Here is a 25,768-nt window from a genome sequence, read left to right as displayed (position 1 = left end):
CCCTCTTCCCACTCCCACTGCTCCGAGGGGGCGCCCTAGGTTGCTCTCCCCGGCCTGTAACCTTCCTGTCCAAGCTGGGGTGCTTCTCTCAGAGGGCCACCTTCAGCCCGAGGCCTCCCGGGAGCACACCTCATCCCCATCTGCCTGCAGCCGGCCCCGCCCACCCTGAGGGCTGCGTGCCAGTGCCTCTGTGGCCACAAGTGCTCTGGGCTCCCGGTTTCCCGGGACTGGGCCATGAGGGCTTGTGTGGGGGAAGAGATAGTTTCTGGAAATGGGGGGGTGGGGGGTAACCATGTGAGCTCTGGATTCAGGAAGGGGTCCTCTGCCCCCGACCTTCTCTCTCCACCTACTTGACTCCCCAACCTGCATGACCATTCTCTGGGGACTTCAACTAGCGCCTGGGAACTATCAGGAACCTCCCCCACTTCTGTCAGCCAGCCTCAGGAAAGAGCGCCCTCAGGAGTCGCTACACCTCCCCAGGGCCTGAATAGAGGGACTTTGGGGATGTGAACTGAACGACCTTCTGGGGAGAGTCAGCGACCCTTTTACTCAACAGAGCAGGAAGCCAGTCAGCAGGCTATTTGAGTGGAAGGAAATGAAGTGATTTCCATGGCAGCAGAGTCCCCACCGCAGCAATCTTCCTCCCAGAGCTGCTGGCTGACCTTCTGGCCAGGATCCCTCCTACCTCAGCGTGGAAGGCCCGGCCTCGTGGAGAAGTATAGGTTCTGAGGAAAGACCTGGCACCTGGGTTCTGCTGCTACACTTGCCTTATCTCGTGGCCCTTGTGGCTCTAGCTTTCCCAGAAACCTCAAGGGCTTAAGTGCCTGTGCTTACTCAGAGGCTGCACGCCATTCCCCATTGCCAGCCTCAGGCCCTCCCCCTAGCTGCCTCCTCTAGAGACCCCCTCTCCTCAACACACACACACACACACACACACACACACACACACACACACACTCACTCTCTCTCTCTCTCTCTCTCTCTCTCTCTCTCTGGGGATGTGCCTTCTCACAGAAGCTCAACCACAGAGATGCTTTAGGGACTGTGCCCAAACTCCTTCATCCCCAGCCTCTCAAGTTTTTGCTGTGATCCCTGGCACCCCCTGGAGCTGTTCCACCTTTGGAACCTTTCCCAGGTGGCAGGAGTGCCTAGCACAGGGCTAGTGACCTAAGTCTGAGCACTGGCGACCCTAGAAATGTGTTACACACAAACATTTTATTGAGCAGTAAGGGACCCCACTGGGGACAGAAAGGGCTGGCAGTAAAGGAGCATGTGAACCTCGGGGCAGGGTGCATGCTGCTTGACTCTCCATCCTGTTCTTGCTTCAGGGAGCAGGTCCACCATGCTCCAATCGCCGGTTTTTGGGTCTGGAGCAGCCCAGCTCTTCGTCCGAACTTTCTGAAGAGTGCTTTCGTTTGGGCGCACGTCTGGGGACTGGCTTCACTGCTTCCACCTTTGCTGGTGGGGCCAAAGGAACATCCCCGTAGGCCCGGTAGCCACCAACCAGGCAGTATGTCTCCCCATGCCAGCCCAACTGCGTTTCTCCACACCCTCGGTAGAGGACATGGTAATGCCCGGGTGTGGGAGGACAAACGGGAGCCACTGCTGCTGCAAAGAAAATCAGAACTGATCAGTCACTTGTGCTGTGCACAGTCTCCTGCCACAATTTCCCCCTCTCATGTCTCTCCCAGTTTCTGGCTGAAGACCTTTAATCTACTTGACATCCAAAACACAGCCTTGGCCCATCACCTCTATGAGTCCCTAGAGAAGGGACACTGGCTGCAAAAGCAATCCCTAGCGCCTACGGCTGCAGCAGATGAGGAAGTCTCTTCACCGTTTCCAGGGAAAACAGTAGAACCCGAAAGAAATTGCACTCATGATCCTCTCCATCTCTCCCTTCCACAACAGAGAAAACATTTCTTGCAGTCTGTCACTTCTGAGGCTTTAATGGAAATGTCTTTCAAGTTTTGGAAAGAAATAATCTAATACAAATTTGTTAAGAACCCCTCTCACCTTGGCAACCCCTCTTGGGCCCCAGTTATACCGCCTGTTTCAACCACACTGAACTCTAGCCCTCTGGTACTTTTATCTAGATTAGAACAAGGCTAAATACTGAGGCAGAGTGATCAGGAGACTCAGAACCGGGGTCTGGGTACCAAGTCTAGGCTCACATCAACGCAGCCTCCTGGGACACCATCTCCTCAGCCCTCCCGTCTCATTAGCACTTCATCACCCCCCCCTTCATTCTTCCGGTCTTCCCATCAATATGGCACCACCCTGTCCCCGAGTACTCAGCAACTCAGTATGGGATGTGTCTGAGAGGACCGATAGAGATGTCTGCATGACAGCACAGAGGTGCCTGGGTTTGAAGGTGTGCTTCTAATTGTGGCCCTGTTCCTCAAACTGCTCCATTTACCGTTTGCCAACAAAAATGCACTTGTCTTTTGCTAAGAGGCCATTCAGGAAAGGGTCTGAATGGAAGCATCCTGTAGCCCAAAGGGGAAGGCTACATTATAAAGCTTAGAACCGTCCTGCACACTTGTCCAGGGATGACCTTTCACTTGTCCTCAGCAGTGAGCCCTGTGGGTCCCTGAAGGTGTCCCAGGTCACTGGTATTACTTACATGTGGGAGTGTGCTCAGTTGTACATAGTTGGCAGGCCCCACAAAAACATGTGCCAGCCAGGTGAGGTGGATTGTATCCCATACCTCCTGTGGAGGTGGCCGGTCTGGGTGTACCTGCTGCACTGCCCAGCCAGGGAACAGAGCACAGGGTTGAGTATATATAGCCTATGAAGTCAGACATTGTCTCTGATAGTCAGAGAAACTTCCCTACCAGTCCTCCACCAGATACGAATCTGTTTGGTTGTCAGTTACCATGGAATCTGTTACCGTGGAATCTGTGAGAAGGCCTGTGAGGGCATCACTACCCAGTGAGGTCATATATGGAACCTGTGACTTGAGGGGCAGGCTTCAGGAGGAGGGGCAGTTTTTTGGAGGAGAACAGGGTAGAGGCAGAGGTACTCTGCCTGGCCCCTCACAGCTGGGCCTCCCCACCAATGCTGTAGTCTAGTAGACACCCCAGGTGGGGCGTGCTGGTGGTCTGGCACAGCCCCAGGGGCCACAGGAGGGCAAGAGAGACCCACATTCTGTGATTGGCTTGAGAGGCAAGATTAAGGTAAGAGACAGCTAGGTTGTATGGCACTTAGCCTAAGAGGCAGAGATTTGTGTGGACAGGGGAATCAGGGAAGGCTCCTTTGCAGTGGGCCTGAAGGACAAGTGAGATTTGGACCCATGGGGAAGAGAGGGAAGACATTCCAGTTTGGAAGAATAAAAGCAAAGACACACTCTTCTCGACCTTGTCCTGCCCCCAATATAAATTCATCGCACCCTGAAATTTTTACAACTGAGGACTTAAAGAAACCAAGAGGTTAAGGGGCCTTCGCAGTGGTACACAGGTAGTGGAGAGGTGTTCTGCTCAATGGTTAGGTTCATGTCGGGGCTCCGGGTTTACAGCTGATAGGAATATGAGGACAAGCTCCTGCCATTTCAAACATTTCCAAGTGATACTGAGAGAGATGTTAAAGGTGCAAAATGCGGGTGCTGAATGACCTCACAAAGTGGGAATGGTGGGCCCATTTGAACATGAAATTGAAAACAAATTCATGACAAAAGGACATAATACAAAATGACAACATAATCACTCCAGGCCCCTCTCCCCTAGAAGTAAAAGTCATTAGAATCCTCTGTCTCTCCACCATGAAAGGATGAGATAAAGACTCAGCAGCAGCCCCCGTGAGAAACATGGTCAACAGTGTGAAGAGGTGTTACTCAGACGATTTGGTCCGCCTCAGAGAAGGAAAGAGACAACTCTGCCCTTAGCCTGATCAGGCCCACAGGAAGCAAGCACATTTGGGGCAGCCTCTGATAGTGTGGCAATGAGAGAGAACCTTCTTTAGGAGGGGGACTCCCTGTTGCCCGACCCCCACCCTGAAAAAGCAAAGATGGGACATTCGTTTAATGGGGCTGTTGCAGAGGCGTTGTTCCCAGGAGGTAGAGACTGCTTCGACTACCATTTTAGAGGTTGGGCCACCGTGGTTGAGAAGCACAGCACCTTCTCTTCCTAAACTGCTTGAATCAGCGGGTACACGTTAGGACAGACAAAGTCAGGCCTCATTGGAGCGGACTGCCTTTGGGAGTGGTAGAATGTAAACTGTGAAAGGGAATGCTCTGGAGGAGGTTTGTCATGGCAGGTGGGCCAGCATGAGACCATTCAGATTCTCCACGGCTCCAGAGATTACTTGACTGGGAGCATCCCTGTGATGTGGCGGGGGGACTCCTACCTTAACAGGACCTGGCTGGGCATCTGGGGAAGGCGGAATAAACGGTTTATTAACTTACGAGAGCGAGAGACTCACAAAAGCACCGAGAAAGACTTGTACCTGGATTCTTGAGCCAACCCTAAGAAAACTTATCTAGATCTGGAGTAGGGCTCGGGAGGCTGCACTTTTAAGCTTCCTGGGCAGTCCCACCACAGTGGTCCATGGATAGAGTGACCAAATTATTGTGAGTTCTTGGTTGCTTTGGGGAGTCAAAGTGGGCAATATTAAAAACTGCAGCAGGCATACGTATAAACAGGGAATATTCAAGGCAAACAGAGGTGTATAGTTATTCTGTGCATGAATCAGGTTTGGGAAAAGCTAGCCTGGTGGTTAAAGAACACAACCCTTATGACAGACAGACCAGATTCTGTCCTACTTACTTGTGTGATTTTTGACCAAGTTCTTTTATCCTTCTGACTGTTTCTTCATATGGAAAAGAGCGATGGCTGTACATTTAGCACAATATTCTCTTTTGGCAAAAGTTGCTCTGGGTCCATTTGTGTTCTCCGCAACTGAATCCTTTCCAGTGTGCAAGCATTTTTAAGTTGTTTGGTGAAGTATTACATGGGACTTTCAACTGTTCATTACTTTGGGCAAAGCTTATGTAGTGCTGCAGAGACTAGAACCCAGGCAGAGGTAGTGAGAGGATGTTATAAGCTTATTCTGCCGGTTGATACAAAAGTTTAACCTTTTCTCCTCTTCCTCCACCTGCCGCCAAGACATGAGAAAGAAGGCAGAGCCTGGAAATGCACACCAGGCAATACTTCTGTGTCAGTTTGCCTTTTATTCCTCTGCCAGTACTTCCCAGAGAGATTTCACCAAAAGTGCCTAAGCTTGCCATGGCCATTGTTGTGAAGGAAGTTTCTCTCTATTGCTAGTCACATCCCCTTTTCCTTCTCCTGGGGGCTTAATGGATGTTTGGGGGCAGGAACTAAAATTTAAACTAAAAGGTAAAAAACAAAAAAACAAAAAACAAAACAAAAGAAAAAACAAGTGTTCTTTTTGTAACATCTTTATTGGAGTATAATGGCTTTACAATGGTGTGTTAGTTTCTGCTTTATACCAAAGTGAATCAGTTATACATAAGTTCCTATATCTTTCCCTCTTGCATCTCCCTCACTCCCACCCTCCCTATCCCACCCCTCTAGGTGGTCACAAAGCACCGAGCTGATCTCTCTGTGCTATGCGGCTGCTTCCCACTAGCTATCCATTTTACGTTTGGTAGTGTATATATGTCCATGCCACTCTCTCACTTTGTCATGGCTTACCCTTCGCCCTCCCCATATCCCCAAGTCCATTCTCTAGTAGGTCTGTGTCTTTATTCCTGTCTTACCCCTAGGTTCTTCATGACATTTTTTTTCTTAAATTCCATATATATATATGTGTTAGCATACGGTATTTGTCTTTGTCTTTCTGACTTCCTTCACTCTGTATGACAGACTCTAGGTCCATCCGCCTCATTACAAATAGCTCAATTTCGTTTCTTTTTATGGCTGAGTAATATTCCAGTGTATATGTGTGCCACATCTTCTTTATCCATTCATCTGACGATGGACACTGAGGTTGTTTCCATCTCCTGGCTATTGTAAATAGAGCTGCAATGAACATTTTGGTACATGACTCCTTTTGAATTCTGGTTTTCTCAGGGTATAGGCCCAGTAGTGGGATTGCTGGGTCATATGGTAGTTCTATTTGTAGTTTTTTAAAGGAACCTCCATACTGCTCTCCCTAGTGGCTGTACCAATTTCCACTCCCACCAACAGTGTAGGAGCGTTCCGTTTTCTCCTCATCCTCTCCAGCATTTATTGTTTGTAGATTTTTTGATGATGGCCATTCTGACCGGTGTGAGGTGATACCTCCTTGTAGTGTTGATTTGCATTTCTCTCATAATTCGTGATGTTGAGCATCTTTTCACGTGTTTGTTGGCCATCTTTGGAGAAATGTCTGTTTAGGTCTTCCGTCCATTGTTTCATTGGGTTGTTTTTTTTGATATTGATCTGCATGAGTTGCTTATATAGTTTACAAATTTATTTATGTTTATATTTTTTGGAGATGAATCCCTTGTCAGTTGCTTCGTTTGCAACTATTTTCTCCCATTCTGAGGGTTGTCAGAGTCCAGAGTCTTGAGTGTTCCCCCAGTATCCAACTTGGACAAGTGTACAAATAGTGGTGGTCTAAATGATGTAGAGAGATGAATAGTGGAAGTAAGTATTGAAGGTAAAATTAATCGTTCAGTAACATCACATAATTAATTTTAAGTGTCCATGTTATACTTGGGCAGAGTTGTTCAGTTGGCAATTAGTTAAGTTTGTAAGAGACTCAGGAGAGAGAGATGTAAGTTTTAGGTCAAGATCTGTGATATATATGGTGGCTGGAATCACAAGAGTAGATGAGACCATCTATCAAGGGCAGAAGAGAGCTTCTGAGAAATACACATCTCTTGGCAGAGGGCAGAGTGAGAGTGCCCAGTGAAAGAGATAAGGATGTCCAGAGGCAGGAGGAAGAAGTAGCAGGTTAAGATGCTACTGTTGTGAAGGTGAAAGATTTTTCTGAGATGCCAAGTTTGATCAACAAAATCAACTATTGCTGAAAGGTGACAGAATGACCAAACAATATTCACTCAGTTTAATCACAAACTAAATGTTGGTGAATGCAATTCCAGTGCAGATAAGTAAGAAGAAAAGAGCAAAATTGTGTGAGTCACGAGGTACATAAAGATAAGAAAATACAGACAATGAGAATAAATACAAGTTTTGATAAACTGCACTGTGAAATTAGGAAGAGAGAAAAGGTAACTAGAGAATTACTTGGCATCAAGCAAGAGTAATTTTTAATGGGAGGGAGGCAGCTTTTTAATGGGAGGGGGCCAAAATACAATCGCTAAAGAGGAAAACCTTAACAATACCAATGAGGTGGGAAAATGAATGGAAGATACTGAGGAAGTGAGACTAGGTATTTATACACTATGTCGAAAAGCTCTTCTTGGACGTAAAGAGAAGAAGGTAGTTTGGGGTGTTTTTGCTTTATAGTCTGTGTTTTCTCTGTGAAATAAAAGTTTGATGGGAGGTGATGTCACCTCGAGATAGCACTCATCAAATATCCTATGTGCTTATCTACATTTTTCATCCTCCTTTGTAGTTCAACTGTTTTCCTTTGATTCGTTGTGGCCAGTGGCAAAGAAGCAGAATCAAGTGTATCACTTCTGAGCTGAGGTCATTAGGAGCCAGTGTCCCTCTTGTCTGGTCCTCTGCTATTGTGACATGGGAGGTCAAATAGTCCAGATGAGGTGGCTGCAAGATGGATCAGGACCATGTGATCTGTAAGGGCTTTACTCAGTAGAGAAATAACGTACTCGTATTTTCCACTGAGATTCCTGTGTTCAATAGATCTGCCTGTGAGAGCTCAGAGAGCATAGCGAAGGCTGAAATGACAAAGAGGGAGAGATGTTGGTAACAGATGGAAGGCGCCTGGCAGATAATATATTAAATGGTAAACAAAGCTGCTGGAGTAAGAGAGAGAGTATATAAGAGATGAGAAGAAGGCCAACTGTATGTAGTATCTGACGCTAAGGAGTGAGGAGAGAAACAACTGAAAACTAAAAATAAAAAGAATGATCAGAAAGAAGCTAGGTGGTATGCCAACAGAAATCATAAGATTGCTATAAAACATAAAGGAAGGTAGTTTTAAAAGAAGCACCATCTAATGGAGTCAGTTGTTTCCCAAAGGCAAAATGCTATGGGAACTGAAAATAAAGCATCTGATTGGATGGCTAAACTTTTATGAACAAAAGTGGAACCACTTCAGGAAAGTCATGGGAGAAGACGCTGTGTTACAGTGGGGAGAGTAATCAATATATTGTGAGGAAAGGTGCCTTCATTTGCAAGAAATGCCAATTAAGAAGTGAAGACAGCATTTAAAGGGAAGGGATAATGTAAGAAAATTAAAAAAAAAATTTAAGGAAACTTGAATAACTCGTAGACAAAGAGGGAGGTATTAGTGAAAGACTGAAAATCAGAGAAAGCTATCTTAAGTTGTTGTTATGGACTGAATTGTGTCCCCCGAAAAATTATATGTTGAAGCCCCTCCTAAGTTGACTGTAGAAGATAGGAGATAGGTCCTTTAGGGAGGTAACTGAAGTTAACTGAAGTCATAAGGGTGAGGTAATAATCTGACAGGGACTGATGGTGTCCTTATAAGAAGGGGAATAGATTCCAGAGATCTCTCTCCCTCTGCTCGTAGAGGAAAGGCCGTGTGAGGACACTGCAAGAAGACAGCCGTCAGCAAGCCAGGAAGATTGTTCTCACCAGAAACCAATTCTTATGGTATTCAGTACCTTAATCTTGGACTTCCACCCTCCAGAACTGTGAGAAAATAAATTTCTGCTGTGGAAGTCGTTCAGTCTATAGTATTTCACTATAACAGCCCAACCAGACTAATACAGACCTTTATGTACACTGCAATATACAGAAGCTAAACAGTGATTGTGAGCCTGAGATTACATCTTGAACAGAAGTGTAATGACCCTTGTGGTACTCACAACTTCACGAATTTTGTCAGAAAGATGTGAAAAAAAGTCAGTCAACCAACGGTTCTGATAGTGGATATTTTCTTTATGTGTTTGACATAAAGCAGTGTCTGACAGCCTCCCTGATACCCATCCGTATCGCAGTTTTGATTCTGTGGCTCCAGTTCCACATGGCACCAAGGTGCTGTGTACTGTCCATTCTTGGGTTTTTGGGTGCTGTACCTATTGCCAATAGGTGGGTCAAACCACTGGGGCTCTTCTGAAGTCCTCCCTAAATTTGGACCAGCTTCAGCTCCAAATCCGAGTTTTCAGAGAGCCCAGGGTGAGGCTCGCCTGCCACAGTAGACACGTTGGCTAACGGGTTGCACTGCAGCACCCACTCGGACAAGGGCACCATCACGATGCCACCGTTCTTCCTCTGCAGGGGCGGACCCGTGGACAGTCAGCTTGGCCCCCAGCACAGCCAGCTGCCTGTTCACTCTCTCGGCCCCTGTGAGGAAGGTGTTCAGCCCTGGCTTTGAGGTCAGAGTCATCTCCTCTCTGGGTTTGTGTGAATGGAGGAGCCGCAGCCCTGGTCTGGGTGGTGTGTTGGCCCTGGGTTTCCGGGTTTGGAGGAGTATCTTACCACCTAGACCCCCACCTAGGGCTGAAGAGTTCAGGGGCTGTGGACCGTGGGTTTTGGGGGCAGAAGATATTTAACCTGGCGTTTGAGGAAATGGAGGGAGAAGAGGCTCAGGTTCAAGGGCTCCTGGTTTGAATCTCTTGCTTTAGGTTTGAGGGCCAGGGCAGTCTCTCACCAGAAGCTGCAGGATATCATCAGGAACATTGCGAGTGTTCTTGCACATACCCCGGGCAGCTGAGTGGGAGAAGATGACAGGTGCCTGTGACACTTGGAGGGCTCGCCGTGCCGCAGCATCCGAGACATGGGCCAAGTCCACCATCATGCCCAGGCGGTTCATTTCTGCCACCACCTTCTGCAGGGACAGGATGGGGAGAGGGCATGAGGGCTGCATTTATCTTGTGTGTATTTATCTGTAGGGAACAGGCAGGGCTGTACATTCATGTGGGGCAGGGTATGGAAGCCGGGTCCTTACCTCGCCAAAGCTGGTGAGCCGACTGACATTGCTGTAGAAGGGGTGGATACCCTTTGCTGAGCTCTGTGCTCTGCAGGATGGCCAGGAGGCAGTCTGACTGGTGGCCATGACTTGGCTACAAGAGCGTAGAAAGAGGTTGTGTCGAACCGTCTACACCTGCAACTCCCTGATGCAAGAGGAGGGACCCAAACTGGGCTGTGCCTGGCAGTAGGAGGGCCCTTCTGGGGATTCAGTCTTGTTCTGCAAACCTCCATTCCCCTCCCAACCCCAGGTTCAGGGCTGGATCCCAGGGATAAACTTGCTTTGGGCCCCAGCGTGATCTTGGGCAGATCCCTGCCTCACTGGGCCCTTACCATCTGCACTGTGCTCACCAGGGCGTGTTGCAGGTGTGGGTGAGTGTCACGTAGCGCACACCCAGCGCATAGAAGGTACGCAAGATGGAGAGGCTCCTGTCCAGTGAGTGGCCGCCCTCCACACCAATGAGGCTAGCCAACTTCCGGGTATTGTTGAGAGCTGGGGGCAGGTAGGTCAGATGATCATTTTCAGAGGCAGGGGTAGCTAACTGAAGTCCCTAACACCTACCACGACCAGTCTCTTTACCATTTTGTTTTGTTTTTTTGGCCGTGCCACGCAGCATGAGGGCTCTTAGTTCCCCCACCGGGGATCCAACCCGAGGCCCTTGCAGTGGAAGCGTGGAGTCTTCACCTCTGGACTACCAGGGAAGTCCCCCGGCTACCTTTAACTGAGGTCACAAGCTCCAGCTCAGAATAGGAGGCACACATGGGGCAGATGAGGTGAACTTGCTCCAGGGTGAGGCGCACAGCATCGCGTTCGTGGGTCCGGCATGGGACGTAGGCTCACCAGAACTGAGGGAAGGCAAGGGCTTAGTTTGGGCTTTGGAGCTCCTTGGGCTTCTCATAGCCTCCTCAGCTGGCACAACACTCAGTGTGCCCAGAAGTCCCATGTAATGCGTTGCTTTTTCTGTGGTACTTGGATGCCCGTCAGGTTGGCTCACTGTGACCCCTGTTCCCCCAGCATCCATGGCATGGCACTTTCTAGGTCACTATGGTAACTTAGTTCCAATGTGACTAACCTGTGGTCTCTGAGGCCCCCAAACTGCCCCACATTCCCCAGCAGCCATGGTGGCACCTTGTGTGTCCCTGGGCACCCACGAGATCATTTTTCAGCCTGTCCACGCTGGTCTGGCCATGGCTGAAATTGCGCAGATTAACATCCTGTAGCCCGTGGTGGTAAAACAGCCTCAGGACCAGGGGCATGTCGTTGTGGCTGGAGGGAGGTCAAGGCAAATAGGTGGGCTCCTTAGGTCTTGGGATGAGGCAGGACACATTGCCTGGCCTGGGCCAGCCTGTGGGTCCCCCACCTCCCACTGTCACACAGACTATACTAGGAGCAGCTGAGGCCTGGGCTGAGGGGTTCCCACCAGGGAGGGGATGACAGAGAAGGGGAAGGGCATCCATAGATGATGGAGAGGACATCCAGGGGTGGTGGGAGGGAGCCTCCCCACTAGCTCTGCATGCTCCGGACCTCCTGCCCTGCCCGGGGCCAGGCTAGGCCCCCAGCGGCCCCCAGCAGCCGGCACACACTGCAGCCACCCGTCCACGAGCGGGAAGTCCCGCATCAGGGCCCGCGTGCGCTCCCGCGGACTTGGGGTTCTGGAGGTGCCCGGCGTGGTCTTCACGGGTAACCGGCCGCAGCAGCAGACCCAGCGGGAGCAGCAGACACAGCAGAGGCCGCTGGCTGAGTGCGCGGGGACCATCGAGGCGGGCAGAGGCGGGTCTGCGAGGGGCGGGCAGTGGGGTTCTGCCTGTCGACACAGGGCACCCAGCGTCGTGGCCTCGCGAGGGGGGCGGTTTGAGGGAGGGGATACAGAGTCACAGGACCCTCGCAGAGAGCCGCGATCCGGGAAGCCCAGCAGCCACAGGGCAGCAGTGCCCTCCCGCCCCCTGCTCACAGGCAGCTCCTGCGGGCTAAGCTGGCCTCTGCGGAGAGCCCACTCGCCTCCCATCGCGGGTTCCCTCCACCCCTGCCCCTCTTCCCACTCCCACTGCTCCGAGGGGGCGCCCTAGGTTGCTCTCCCCGGCCTGTAACCTTCCTGTCCAAGCTGGGGTGCTTCTCTCAGAGGGCCACCTTCAGCCCGAGGCCTCCCGGGAGCACACCTCATCCCCATCTGCCTGCAGCCGGCCCCGCCCACCCTGAGGGCTGCGTGCCAGTGCCTCTGTGGCCACAAGTGCTCTGGGCTCCCGGTTTCCCGGGACTGGGCCATGAGGGCTTGTGTGGGGGAAGAGATAGTTTCTGGAAATGGGGGGGTGGGGGGTAACCATGTGAGCTCTGGATTCAGGAAGGGGTCCTCTGCCCCCGACCTTCTCTCTCCACCTACTTGACTCCCCAACCTGCATGACCATTCTCTGGGGACTTCAACTAGCGCCTGGGAACTATCAGGAACCTCCCCCACTTCTGTCAGCCAGCCTCAGGAAAGAGCGCCCTCAGGAGTCGCTACACCTCCCCAGGGCCTGAATAGAGGGACTTTGGGGATGTGAACTGAACGACCTTCTGGGGAGAGTCAGCGACCCTTTTACTCAACAGAGCAGGAAGCCAGTCAGCAGGCTATTTGAGTGGAAGGAAATGAAGTGATTTCCATGGCAGCAGAGTCCCCACCGCAGCAATCTTCCTCCCAGAGCTGCTGGCTGACCTTCTGGCCAGGATCCCTCCTACCTCAGCGTGGAAGGCCCGGCCTCGTGGAGAAGTATAGGTTCTGAGGAAAGACCTGGCACCTGGGTTCTGCTGCTACACTTGCCTTATCTCGTGGCCCTTGTGGCTCTAGCTTTCCCAGAAACCTCAAGGGCTTAAGTGCCTGTGCTTACTCAGAGGCTGCACGCCATTCCCCATTGCCAGCCTCAGGCCCTCCCCCTAGCTGCCTCCTCTAGAGACCCCCTCTCCTCAACACACACACACACACACACACACACACACTCTCTCTCTCTCTCTCTCTCTGGGGATGTGCCTTCTCACAGAAGCTCAACCACAGAGATGCTTTAGGGACTGTGCCCAAACTCCTTCATCCCCAGCCTCTCAAGTTTTTGCTGTGATCCCTGGCACCCCCTGGAGCTGTTCCACCTTTGGAACCTTTCCCAGGTGGCAGGAGTGCCTAGCACAGGGCTAGTGACCTAAGTCTGAGCACTGGCGACCCTAGAAATGTGTTACACACAAACATTTTATTGAGCAGTAAGGGACCCCACTGGGGACAGAAAGGGCTGGCAGTAAAGGAGCATGTGAACCTCGGGGCAGGGTGCATGCTGCTTGACTCTCCATCCTGTTCTTGCTTCAGGGAGCAGGTCCACCATGCTCCAATCGCCGGTTTTTGGGTCTGGAGCAGCCCAGCTCTTCGTCCGAACTTTCTGAAGAGTGCTTTCGTTTGGGCGCACGTCTGGGGACTGGCTTCACTGCTTCCACCTTTGCTGGTGGGGCCAAAGGAACATCCCCGTAGGCCCGGTAGCCACCAACCAGGCAGTATGTCTCCCCATGCCAGCCCAACTGCGTTTCTCCACACCCTCGGTAGAGGACATGGTAGTGCCCGGGTGTGGGAGGACAAACGGGAGCCACTGCTGCTGCAAAGAAAATCAGAACTGATCAGTCACTTGTGCTGTGCACAGTCTCCTGCCACAATTTCCCCCTCTCATGTCTCTCCCAGTTTCTGGCTGAAGACCTTTAATCTACTTGACATCCAAAACACAGCCTTGGCCCATCACCTCTATGAGTCCCTAGAGAAGGGACACTGGCTGCAAAAGCAATCCCTAGCGCCTACGGCTGCAGCAGATGAGGAAGTCTCTTCACCGTTTCCAGGGAAAACAGTAGAACCCGAAAGAAATTGCACTCATGATCCTCTCCATCTCTCCCTTCCACAACAGAGAAAACATTTCTTGCAGTCTGTCACTTCTGAGGCTTTAATGGAAATGTCTTTCAAGTTTTGGAAAGAAATAATCTAATACAAATTTGTTAAGAACCCCTCTCACCTTGGCAACCCCTCTTGGGCCCCAGTTATACCGCCTGTTTCAACCACACTGAACTCTAGCCCTCTGGTACTTTTATCTAGATTAGAACAAGGCTAAATACTGAGGCAGAGTGATCAGGAGACTCAGAACCGGGGTCTGGGTACCAAGTCTAGGCTCACATCAACGCAGCCTCCTGGGACACCATCTCCTCAGCCCTCCCGTCTCATTAGCACTTCATCACCACCCCCTTCATTCTTCCGGTCTTCCCATCAATATGGCACCACCCTGTCCCCGAGTACTCAGCAACTCAGTATGGGATGTGTCTGAGAGGACCGATAGAGATGTCTGCATGACAGCACAGAGGTGCCTGGGTTTGAAGGTGTGCTTCTAATTGTGGCCCTGTTCCTCAAACTGCTCCATTTACCGTTTGCCAACAAAAATGCACTTGTCTTTTGCTAAGAGGCCATTCAGGAAAGGGTCTGAATGGAAGCATCCTGTAGCCCAAAGGGGAAGGCTACATTATAAAGCTTAGAACCGTCCTGCACACTTGTCCAGGGATGACCTTTCACTTGTCCTCAGCAGTGAGCCCTGTGGGTCCCTGAAGGTGTCCCAGGTCACTGGTATTACTTACATGTGGGAGTGTGCTCAGTTGTACATAGTTGGCAGGCCCCACAAAAACATGTGCCAGCCAGGTGAGGTGGATTGTATCCCATACCTCCTGTGGAGGTGGCCGGTCTGGGTGTACCTGCTGCACTGCCCAGCCAGGGAACAGAGCACAGGGTTGAGTATATATAGCCTATGAAGTCAGACATTGTCTCTGATAGTCAGAGAAACTTCCCTACCAGTCCTCCACCAGATACGAATCTGTTTGGTTGTCAGTTACCATGGAATCTGTTACCGTGGAATCTGTGAGAAGGCCTGTGAGGGCATCACTACCCAGTGAGGTCATATATGGAACCTGTGACTTGAGGGGCAGGCTTCAGGAGGAGGGGCAGTTTTTTGGAGGAGAACAGGGTAGAGGCAGAGGTACTCTGCCTGGCCCCTCACAGCTGGGCCTCCCCACCAATGCTGTAGTCTAGTAGACACCCCAGGTGGGGCGTGCTGGTGGTCTGGCACAGCCCCAGGGGCCACAGGAGGGCAAGAGAGACCCACATTCTGTGATTGGCTTGAGAGGCAAGATTAAGGTAAGAGACAGCTAGGTTGTATGGCACTTAGCCTAAGAGGCAGAGATTTGTGTGGACAGGGGAATCAGGGAAGGCTCCTTTGCAGTGGGCCTGAAGGACAAGTGAGATTTGGACCCATGGGGAAGAGAGGGAAGACATTCCAGTTTGGAAGAATAAAAGCAAAGACACACTCTTCTCGACCTTGTCCTGCCCCCAATATAAATTCATCGCACCCTGAAATTTTTACAACTGAGGACTTAAAGAAACCAAGAGGTTAAGGGGCCTTCGCAGTGGTACACAGGTAGTGGAGAGGTGTTCTGCTCAATGGTTAGGTTCATGTCGGGGCTCCGGGTTTACAGCTGATAGGAATATGAGGACAAGCTCCTGCCATTTCAAACATTTCCAAGTGATACTGAGAGAGATGTTAAAGGTGCAAAATGCGGGTGCTGAATGACCTCACAAAGTGGGAATGGTGGGCCCATTTGAACATGAAATTGAAAACAAATTCATGACAAAAGGACATAATACAAAATGACAACATAATCACTCCAGGCCCCTCTCCCCTAGAAGTAAAAGTCATTAGAATCCTCTGTCTCTCCACCATGAAAGGATGAGATAAAGACTCAGCAGCAGCCCCCGTGAGAAACATGGTCAACAGTGTGAAGAGGTGTTACTCAGACGATTTGGTCCGCCTCAGAGAAGGAAAGAGACAACTCTGCCCTTAGCCTGATCAGGCCCACAGGAAGCAAGCACATTTGGGGCAGCCTCTGATAGTGTGGCAATGAGAGAGAACCTTCTTTAGGAGGGGGACTCCCTGTTGCCCGACCCCCACCCTGAAAAAGCAAAGATGGGACATTCGTTTAATGGGGCTGTTGCAGAGGCGTTGTTCCCAGGAGGTAGAGACTGCTTCGACTACCATTTTAGAGGTTGGGCCACCGTGGTTGAGAAGCACAGCACCTTCTCTTCCTAAACTGCTTGAATCAGCGGGTACACGTTAGGACAGACGAAGTCAGGCCTCATTGGAGCGGACTGCCTTTGGGAGTGGTAGAATGTAAACTGTGAAAGGGAATGCTCTGGAGGAGGTTTGTCATGGCAGGTGGGCCAGCATGAGACCATTCAGATTCTCCACGGCTCCAGAGATTACTTGACTGGGAGCATCCCTGTGATGTGGCGGGGGGACTCCTACCTTAACAGGACCTGGCTGGGCATCTGGGGAAGGCGGAATAAACGGTTTATTAACTTACGAGAGCGAGAGACTCACAAAAGCACCGAGAAAGACTTGTACCTGGATTCTTGAGCCAACCCTAAGAAAACTTATCTAGATCTGGAGTAGGGCTCGGGAGGCTGCACTTTTAAGCTTCCTGGGCAGTCCCACCACAGTGGTCCATGGATAGAGTGACCAAATTATTGTGAGTTCTTGGTTGCTTTGGGGAGTCAAAGTGGGCAATATTAAAAACTGCAGCAGGCATACGTATAAACAGGGAATATTCAAGGCAAACAGAGGTGTATAGTTATTCTGTGCATGAATCAGGTTTGGGAAAAGCTAGCCTGGTGGTTAAAGAACACAACCCTTACGACAGACAGACCAGATTCTGTCCTACTTACTTGTGTGATTTTTGACCAAGTTCTTTTATCCTTCTGACTGTTTCTTCATATGGAAAAGAGCGATGGCTGTACATTTAGCACAATATTCTCTTTTGGCAAAAGTTGCTCTGGGTCCATTTGTGTTCTCCACAACTGAATCCTTTCCAGTGTGCAAGCATTTTTAAGTTGTTTGGTGAAGTATTACATTGGACTTTCAACTGTTCATTACTTTGGGCAAAGCTTATGTAGTGCTGCAGAGACTAGAACCCAGGCAGAGGTAGTGAGAGGATGTTATAAGCTTATTCTGCCGGTTGATACAAAAGTTTAACCTTTTCTCCTCTTCCTCCACCTGCCGCCAAGACATGAGAAAGAAGGCAGAGCCTGGAAATGCACACCAGGCAATACTTCTGTGTCAGTTTGCCTTTTATTCCTCTGCCAGTACTTCCCAGAGAGATTTCACCAAAAGTGCCTAAGCTTGCCATGGCCATTGTTGTGAAGGAAGTTTCTCTCTATTGCTAGTCACATCCCCTTTTCCTTCTCCTGGGGGCTTAATGGATGTTTGGGGGCAGGAACTAAAATTTAAACTAAAAGGTAAAAAACGAAAGAAACAAAAAACAAAAAAAAAGAAAAAACAAGTGTTCTTTTTGTAACATCTTTATTGGAGTATAATGGCTTTACAATGGTGTGTTAGTTTCTGCTTTATACCAAAGTGAATCAGTTATACATAAGTTCCCATATCTTTCCCTCTTGCATCTCCCTCCCTCCCACCCTCCCTATCCCACCCCTCTAGGTGGTCACAAAGCACCGAGCTGATCTCTCTGTGCTATGCGGCTGCTTCCCACTAGCTATCCATTTTACGTTTGGTAGTGTATATATGTCCATGCCACTCTCTCACTTTGTCATGGCTTACCCTTCGCCCTCCCCATATCCCCAAGTCCATTCTCTAGTAGGTCTGTGTCTTTATTCCTGTCTTACCCCTAGGTTCTTCATGACATTTTTTTTCTTAAATTCCATATATATATATGTGTTAGCATACGGTATTTGTCTTTGTCTTTCTGACTTCCTTCACTCTGTATGACAGACTCTAGGTCCATCCACCTCATTACAAATAGCTCAATTTCGTTTCTTTTTATGGCTGAGTAATATTCCAGTGTATATGTGTGCCACATCTTCTTTATCCATTCATCTGACGATGGACACTGAGGTTGTTTCCATCTCCTGGCTATTGTAAATAGAGCTGCAATGAACATTTTGGTACATGACTCCTTTTGAATTCTGGTTTTCTCAGGGTATAGGCCCAGTAGTGGGATTGCTGGGTCATATGGTAGTTCTATTTGTAGTTTTTTTAAGGAACCTCCATACTGCTCTCCCTAGTGGCTGTACCAATTTCCACTCCCACCAACAGTGTAGGAGCGTTCCGTTTTCTCCACATCCTCTCCAGCATTTATTGTTTGTAGATTTTTTGATGATGGCCATTCTGACCGGTGTGAGGTGATACCTCCTTGTAGTGTTGATTTGCATTTCTCTCATAATTCGTGATGTTGAGCACCTTTTCACGTGTTTGTTGGCCATCTTTGGAGAAATGTCTATTTAGGTCTTCCGTCCATTGTTTCATTGGGTTGTTTTTTTTGATATTGATCTGCATGAGTTGCTTATATAGTTTACAAATTTATTTATGTTTATATTTTTTGGAGATGAATCCCTTGTCAGTTGCTTCGTTTGCAACTATTTTCTCCCATTCTGAGGGTTGTCAGAGTCCAGAGTCTTGAGTGTTCCCCCAGTATCCAACTTGGACAAGTGTACAAATAGTGGTGGTCTAAATGATGTAGAGAGATGAATAGTGGAAGTAAGTATTGAAGGTAAAATTAATCGTTCAGTAACATCACATAATTAATTTTAAGTGTCCATGTTATACTTGGGCAGAGTTGTTCAGTTGGCAATTAGTTAAGTTTGTAAGAGACTCAGGAGAGAGAGATGTAAGTTTTAGGTCAAGATCTGAGATATATATGGTGGCTGGAATCACAAGAGTAGATGAGACCATCTATCAAGGGCAGAAGAGAGCTTCTGAGAAATACACATCTCTTGGCAGAGGGCAGAGTGAGAGTGCCCAGTGAAAGAGATAAGGATGTCCAGAGGCAGGAGGAAGAAGTAGCAGGTTAAGATGCTACTGTTGTGAAGGTGAAAGATTTTTCTGAGATGCCAAGTTTGATCAACAAAATCAACTATTGCTGAAAGGTGACAGAATGACCAAACAATATTCACTCAGTTTAATCACAAACTAAATGTTGGTGAATGCAATTCCAGTGCAGATAAGTAAGAAGAAAAGAGCAAAATTGTGTGAGTCACGAGGTACATAAAGATAAGAAAATACAGACAATGAGAATAAATACAAGTTTTGATAAACTGCACTGTGAAATTAGGAAGAGAGAAAAGGTAACTAGAGAATTACTTGGCATCAAGCAAGAGTAATTTTTAATGGGAGGGAGGCAGCTTTTTAATGGGAGGGGGCCAAAATACAATCGCTAAAGAGGAAAACCTTAACAATACCAATGAGGTGGGAAAATGAATGGAAGATACTGAGGAAGTGAGACTAGGTATTTATACACTATGTCGAAAAGCTCTTCTTGGACGTAAAGAGAAGAAGGTAGTTTGGGGTGTTTTTGCTTTATAGTCTGTGTTTTCTCTGTGAAATAAAAGTTTGATGGGAGGTGATGTCACCTCGAGATAGCACTCATCAAATATCCTATGTGCTTATCTACATTTTTCATCCTCCTTTGTAGTTCAACTGTTTTCCTTTGATTCGTTGTGGCCAGTGGCAAAGAAGCAGAATCAAGTGTATCACTTCTGGGCTGAGGTCATTAGGAGCCAGTGTCCCTCTTGTCTGGTCCTCTGCTATTGTGACATGGGAGGTCAAATAGTCCAGATGAGGTGGCTGCAAGATGGATCAGGACCATGTGATCTGTAAGGGCTTTACTCAGTAGAGAAATAACGTACTCGTATTTTCCACTGAGATTCCTGTGTTCAATAGATCTGCCTGTGAGAGCTCAGAGAGCATAGCGAAGGCTGAAATGACAAAGAGGGAGAGATGTTGGTAACAGATGGAAGGCGCCTGGCAGATAATATATTAAATGGTAAACAAAGCTGCTGGAGTAAGAGAGAGAGTATATAAGAGATGAGAAGAAGGCCAACTGTATGTAGTATCTGACGCTAAGGAGTGAGGAGAGAAACAACTGAAAACTAAAAATAAAAAGAATGATCAGAAAGAAGCTAGGTGGTAGGCCAACAGAAATCATAAGATTGCTATAAAACATAAAGGAAGGTAGTTTTAAAAGAAGCACCATCTAATGGAGTCAGTTGTTTCCCAAAGGCAAAATGCTATGGGAACTGAAAATAAAGCATCTGATTGGATGGCTAAACTTTTATGAACAAAAGTGGAACCACTTCAGGAAAGTCATGGGAGAAGACGCTGTGTTACAGTGGGGAGAGTAATCAATATATTGTGAGGAAAGGTGCCTTCATTTGCAAGAAATGCCAATTAAGAAGTGAAGACAGCATTTAAAGGGAAGGGATAATGTAAGAAAATTAAAAAAAAAATTTAAGGAAACTTGAATAACTCGTAGACAAAGAGGGAGGTATTAGTGAAAGACTGAAAATCAGAGAAAGCTATCTTAAGTTGTTGTTATGGACTGAATTGTGTCCCCCGAAAAATTATATGTTGAAGCCCCTCCTAAGTTGACTGTAGAAGATAGGAGATAGGTCCTTTAGGGAGGTAACTGAAGTTAACTGAAGTCATAAGGGTGAGGTAATAATCTGACAGGGACTGATGGTGTCCTTATAAGAAGGGGAATAGATTCCAGAGATCTCTCTCCCTCTGCTCGTAGAGGAAAGGCCGTGTGAGGACACTGCAAGAAGACAGCCGTCAGCAAGCCAGGAAGATTGTTCTCACCAGAAACCAATTCTTATGGTATTCAGTACCTTAATCTTGGACTTCCACCCTCCAGAACTGTGAGAAAATAAATTTCTGCTGTGGAAGTCGTTCAGTCTATAGTATTTCACTATAACAGCCCAACCAGACTAATACAGACCTTTATGTACACTGCAATATACAGAAGCTAAACAGTGATTGTGAGCCTGAGATTACATCTTGAACAGAAGTGTAATGACCCTTGTGGTACTCACAACTTCACGAATTTTGTCAGAAAGATGTGAAAAAAAGTCAGTCAACCAACGGTTCTGATAGTGGATATTTTCTTTATGTGTTTGACATAAAGCAGTGTCTGACAGCCTCCCTGATACCCATCCGTATCGCAGTTTTGATTCTGTGGCTCCAGTTCCACATGGCACCAAGGTGCTGTGTACTGTCCATTCTTGGGTTTTTGGGTGCTGTACCTATTGCCAATAGGTGGGTCAAACCACTGGGGCTCTTCTGAAGTCCTCCCTAAATTTGGACCAGCTTCAGCTCCAAATCCGAGTTTTCAGAGAGCCCAGGGTGAGGCTCGCCTGCCACAGTAGACACGTTGGCTAACGGGTTGCACTGCAGCACCCACTCGGACAAGGGCACCATCACGATGCCACCGTTCTTCCTCTGCAGGGGCGGACCCGTGGACAGTCAGCTTGGCCCCCAGCACAGCCAGCTGCCTGTTCACTCTCTCGGCCCCTGTGAGGAAGGTGTTCAGCCCTGGCTTTGAGGTCAGAGTCATCTCCTCTCTGGGTTTGTGTGAATGGAGGAGCCGCAGCCCTGGTCTGGGTGGTGTGTTGGCCCTGGGTTTCCGGGTTTGGAGGAGTATCTTACCACCTAGACCCCCACCTAGGGCTGAAGAGTTCAGGGGCTGTGGACCGTGGGTTTTGGGGGCAGAAGATATTTAACCTGGCGTTTGAGGAAATGGAGGGAGAAGAGGCTCAGGTTCAAGGGCTCCTGGTTTGAATCTCTTGCTTTAGGTTTGAGGGCCAGGGCAGTCTCTCACCAGAAGCTGCAGGATATCATCAGGAACATTGCGAGTGTTCTTGCACATACCCCGGGCAGCTGAGTGGGAGAAGATGACAGGTGCCTGTGACACTTGGAGGGCTCGCCGTGCCGCAGCATCCGAGACATGGGCCAAGTCCACCATCATGCCCAGGCGGTTCATTTCTGCCACCACCTTCTGCAGGGACAGGATGGGGAGAGGGCATGAGGGCTGCATTTATCTTGTGTGTATTTATCTGTAGGGAACAGGCAGGGCTGTACATTCATGTGGGGCAGGGTATGGAAGCCGGGTCCTTACCTCGCCAAAGCTGGTGAGCCGACTGACATTGCTGTAGAAGGGGTGGATACCCTTTGCTGAGCTCTGTGCTCTGCAGGATGGCCAGGAGGCAGTCTGACTGGTGGCCATGACTTGGCTACAAGAGCGTAGAAAGAGGTTGTGTCGAACCGTCTACACCTGCAACTCCCTGATGCAAGAGGAGGGACCCAAACTGGGCTGTGCCTGGCAGTAGGAGGGCCCTTCTGGGGATTCAGTCTTGTTCTGCAAACCTCCATTCCCCTCCCAACCCCAGGTTCAGGGCTGGATCCCAGGGATAAACTTGCTTTGGGCCCCAGCGTGATCTTGGGCAGATCCCTGCCTCACTGGGCCCTTACCATCTGCACTGTGCTCACCAGGGCGTGTTGCAGGTGTGGGTGAGTGTCACGTAGCGCACACCCAGCGCATAGAAGGTACGCAAGATGGAGAGGCTCCTGTCCAGTGAGTGGCCGCCCTCCACACCAATGAGGCTAGCCAACTTCCGGGTATTGTTGAGAGCTGGGGGCAGGTAGGTCAGATGATCATTTTCAGAGGCAGGGGTAGCTAACTGAAGTCCCTAACACCTACCACGACCAGTCTCTTTACCATTTTGTTTTGTTTTTTTGGCCGTGCCACGCAGCATGAGGGCTCTTAGTTCCCCCACCGGGGATCCAACCCGAGGCCCCTGCAGTGGAAGCGTGGAGTCTTCACCTCTGGACTACCAGGGAAGTCCCCCGGCTACCTTTAACTGAGGTCACAAGCTCCAGCTCAGAATAGGAGGCACACATGGGGCAGATGAGGTGAACTTGCTCCAGGGTGAGGCGCACAGCATCGCGTTCGTGGGTCCGGCATGGGACGCAGGCTCACCAGAACTGAGGGAAGGCAAGGGCTTAGTTTGGGCTTTGGAGCTCCTTGGGCTTCTCATAGCCTCCTCAGCTGGCACAACACTCAGTGTGCCCAGAAGTCCCATGTAATGCGTTGCTTTTTCTGTGGTACTTGGATGCCCGTCAGGTTGGCTCACTGTGACCCCTGTTCCCCCAGCATCCATGGCATGGCACTTTCTAGGTCACTATGGTAACTTAGTTCCAATGTGACTAACCTGTGGTCTCTGAGGCCCCCAAACTGCCCCACATTCCCCAGCAGCCATGGTGGCACCTTGTGTGTCCCTTTGGTACCTGGGCACCCACGAGATCATTTTTCAGCCTGTCCACGCTGGTCTGGCCATGGCTGAAATTGCGCAGATTAACATCCTGTAGCCTGTGGTGGTAAAACAGCCTCAGGACCAGGGGCATGTCGTTGTGGCTGGAGGGAGGTCAAGGCAAATAGGTGGGCTCCTTAGGTCTTGGGATGAGGCAGGACACATTGCCTGGCCTGGGCCAGCCTGTGGGTCCTCCACATCCCACTGTCACACAGACTATACTAGGAGCAGCTGAGGCCTGGGCTGAGGGGTTCCCACCAGGGAGGGGATGACAGAGAAGGGGAAGGGCATCCATAGATGATGGAGAGGACATCCAGGGGTGGTGTGAGGGAGCCTCCGCACTAGCTCTGCATGCTCCGGACCTCTTGCCCTGCCCGGGGCCAGGCTAGGCCCCCAGCGGCCCCCAGCAGCCGGCACACACTGCAGCCACCCGTCCACGAGCGGGAAGTCCCGCATCAGGGCCCGCGTGCGCTCCCGCGGACTTGGGGTTCTGGAGGTGCCCGGCGTGGTCTTCACGGGTAACCGGCCGCAGCAGCAGACCCAGCGGGAGCAGCAGACACAGCAGAGGCCGCTGGCTGAGTGCGCGGGGACCATCGAGGCGGGCAGAGGCGGGTCTGCGAGGGGCGGGCAGTGGGGTTCTGCCTGTCGACACAGGGCACCCAGCGGCGCGGCCTCGCGAGGGGGGCGGTTTGAGGGAGGGGATACAGAGTCACAGGACCCTCGCAGAGAGCCGCGATCCGGAAAGCCCAGCAGCCACAGGGCAGCAGTGCCCTCCCGCCCCCTGCTCACAGGCAGCTCCTGCGGGCTAAGCTGGCCTCTGCGGAGAGCGCACTCGCCTCCCATCGCGGGTTCCCTCCACCCCTGCCCCTCTTCCCACTCCCACTGCTCCGAGGGGGCGCCCTAGGTTGCTCTCCCCGGCCTGTAACCTTCCTGTCCAAGCTGGGGTGCTTCTCTCAGAGGGCCACCTTCAGCCCGAGGCCTCCCAGGAGCACACCTCATCCCCATCTGCCTGCAGCCCGCCCCGCCCACCCTGAGGGCTGCGTGCCAGTGCCTCTGTGGCCACAAGTGCTCTGGGCTCCCGGTTTCCCGGGACTGGGCCATGAGGGCTTGTGTGGGGGAAGAGATAGTTTCTGGAAATGGGGGGGGGGTAACCATGTGAGCTCTGGTTTCAGGAAGGGGTCCTCTGCCCCCGACCTTCTCTCTCCACCTACTTGACTCCCCAACCTGCATGACCATTCTCTGGGGACTTCAACTAGCGCCTGGGAACTATCAGGAACCTCCTCCACTTCTGTCAGCCAGCCTCAGGAAAGAGCGCCCTCAGGAGTCGCTACACCTCCCCAGGGCCTGAATAGAGGGACTTTGGGGATGTGAACTGAACGACCTTCTGGGGAGAGTCAGCGACCCTTTTACTCAACAGAGCAGGAAGCCAGTCAGCAGGCTATTTGAGTGGAAGGAAATGAAGTGATTTCCATGGCAGCAGAGTCCCCACCGCAGCAATCTTCCTCCCAGAGCTGCTGGCTGACCTTCTGGCCAGGATCCCTCCTACCTCAGCGTGGAAGGCCCGGCCTCGTGGAGAAGTATAGGTTCTGAGGAAAGACCTGGCACCTGGGTTCTGCTGCTACACTTGCCTTATCTCGTGGCCCTTGTGGCTCTAGCTTTCCCAGAAACCTCAAGGGCTTAAGTGCCTGTGCTTACTCAGAGGCTGCACGCCATTCCCCATTGCCAGCCTCAGGCCCTCCCCCTAGCTGCCTCCTCTAGAGACCCCCTCTCCTCAACACACACACACACACACACACAACACTCTCTCTCTCTCTCTCTCTCTCTCTCTCTCTCTCTCTCTCTGGGGATGTGCCTTCTCACAGAAGCTCAACCACAGAGATGCTTTAGGGACTGTGCCCAAACTCCTTCATCCCCAGCCTCTCAAGTTTTTGCTGTGATCCCTGGCACCCCCTGGAGCTGTTCCACCTTTGGAACCTTTCCCAGGTGGCAGGAGTGCCTAGCACAGGGCTAGTGACCTAAGTCTGAGCACTGGCGACCCTAGAAATGTGTTACACACAAACATTTTATTGAGCAGTAAGGGACCCCACTGGGGACAGAAAGGGCTGGCAGTAAAGGAGCATGTGAACCTCGGGGCAGGGTGCATGCTGCTTGACTCTCCATCCTGTTCTTGCTTCAGGGAGCAGGTCCACCATGCTCCAATCGCCGGTTTTTGGGTCTGGAGCAGCCCAGCTCTTCGTCCGAACTTTCTGAAGAGTGCTTTCGTTTGGGCGCACGTCTGGGGACTGGCTTCACTGCTTCCACCTTTGCTGGTGGGGCCAAAGGAACATCCCCGTAGGCCCGGTAGCCACCAACCAGGCAGTATGTCTCCCCATGCCAGCCCAACTGCGTTTCTCCACACCCTCGGTAGAGGACATGGTAGTGCCCGGGTGTGGGAGGACAAACGGGAGCCACTGCTGCTGCAAAGAAAATCAGAACTGATCAGTCACTTGTGCTGTGCACAGTCTCCTGCCACAATTTCCCCCTCTCATGTCTCTCCCAGTTTCTGGCTGAAGACCTTTA

General features: G+C 50.3%; 2 pseudogenes across 2 annotated transcripts; both read right to left on the bottom strand.

Annotated features, from left to right (window-relative positions):
- Positions 1–102: 102 nt before the first annotated feature.
- On the bottom strand, positions 103–12,025 carry LOC309799270 (dipeptidase 2-like; annotated as a pseudogene). Its single transcript has 10 exons — positions 11,901–12,025; positions 11,613–11,796; positions 11,117–11,286; positions 10,736–10,855; positions 10,371–10,512; positions 10,000–10,069; positions 9,703–9,879; positions 9,189–9,323; positions 4,342–4,364; positions 103–265 (listed from the first exon to the last, which is right to left on the bottom strand). The product of its transcript is annotated as a dipeptidase 2-like (transcript).
- A 124-nt stretch (positions 12,026–12,149) lies between these two features.
- Positions 12,150–23,795, bottom strand: LOC309799269 (dipeptidase 2-like; annotated as a pseudogene). Its single transcript has 9 exons — positions 23,640–23,795; positions 23,187–23,313; positions 22,754–22,883; positions 22,389–22,530; positions 22,018–22,087; positions 21,721–21,897; positions 21,207–21,341; positions 16,359–16,381; positions 12,150–12,312 (listed from the first exon to the last, which is right to left on the bottom strand). The product of its transcript is annotated as a dipeptidase 2-like (transcript).
- Between the last annotated feature and the right edge of the window lie 1,973 nt (positions 23,796–25,768).

The sequence above is a fragment of the Mesoplodon mirus genome (assembly GCF_964341445.2).
Source record: "Mesoplodon mirus genome assembly, chromosome: 3".
Classification (NCBI taxonomy): Eukaryota; Metazoa; Chordata; class Mammalia; order Artiodactyla; family Ziphiidae; genus Mesoplodon; species Mesoplodon mirus.
The sequence above is the reverse complement of the archived record's forward strand: the minus strand, read 5'-3'. Positions and strand labels throughout refer to the sequence as shown.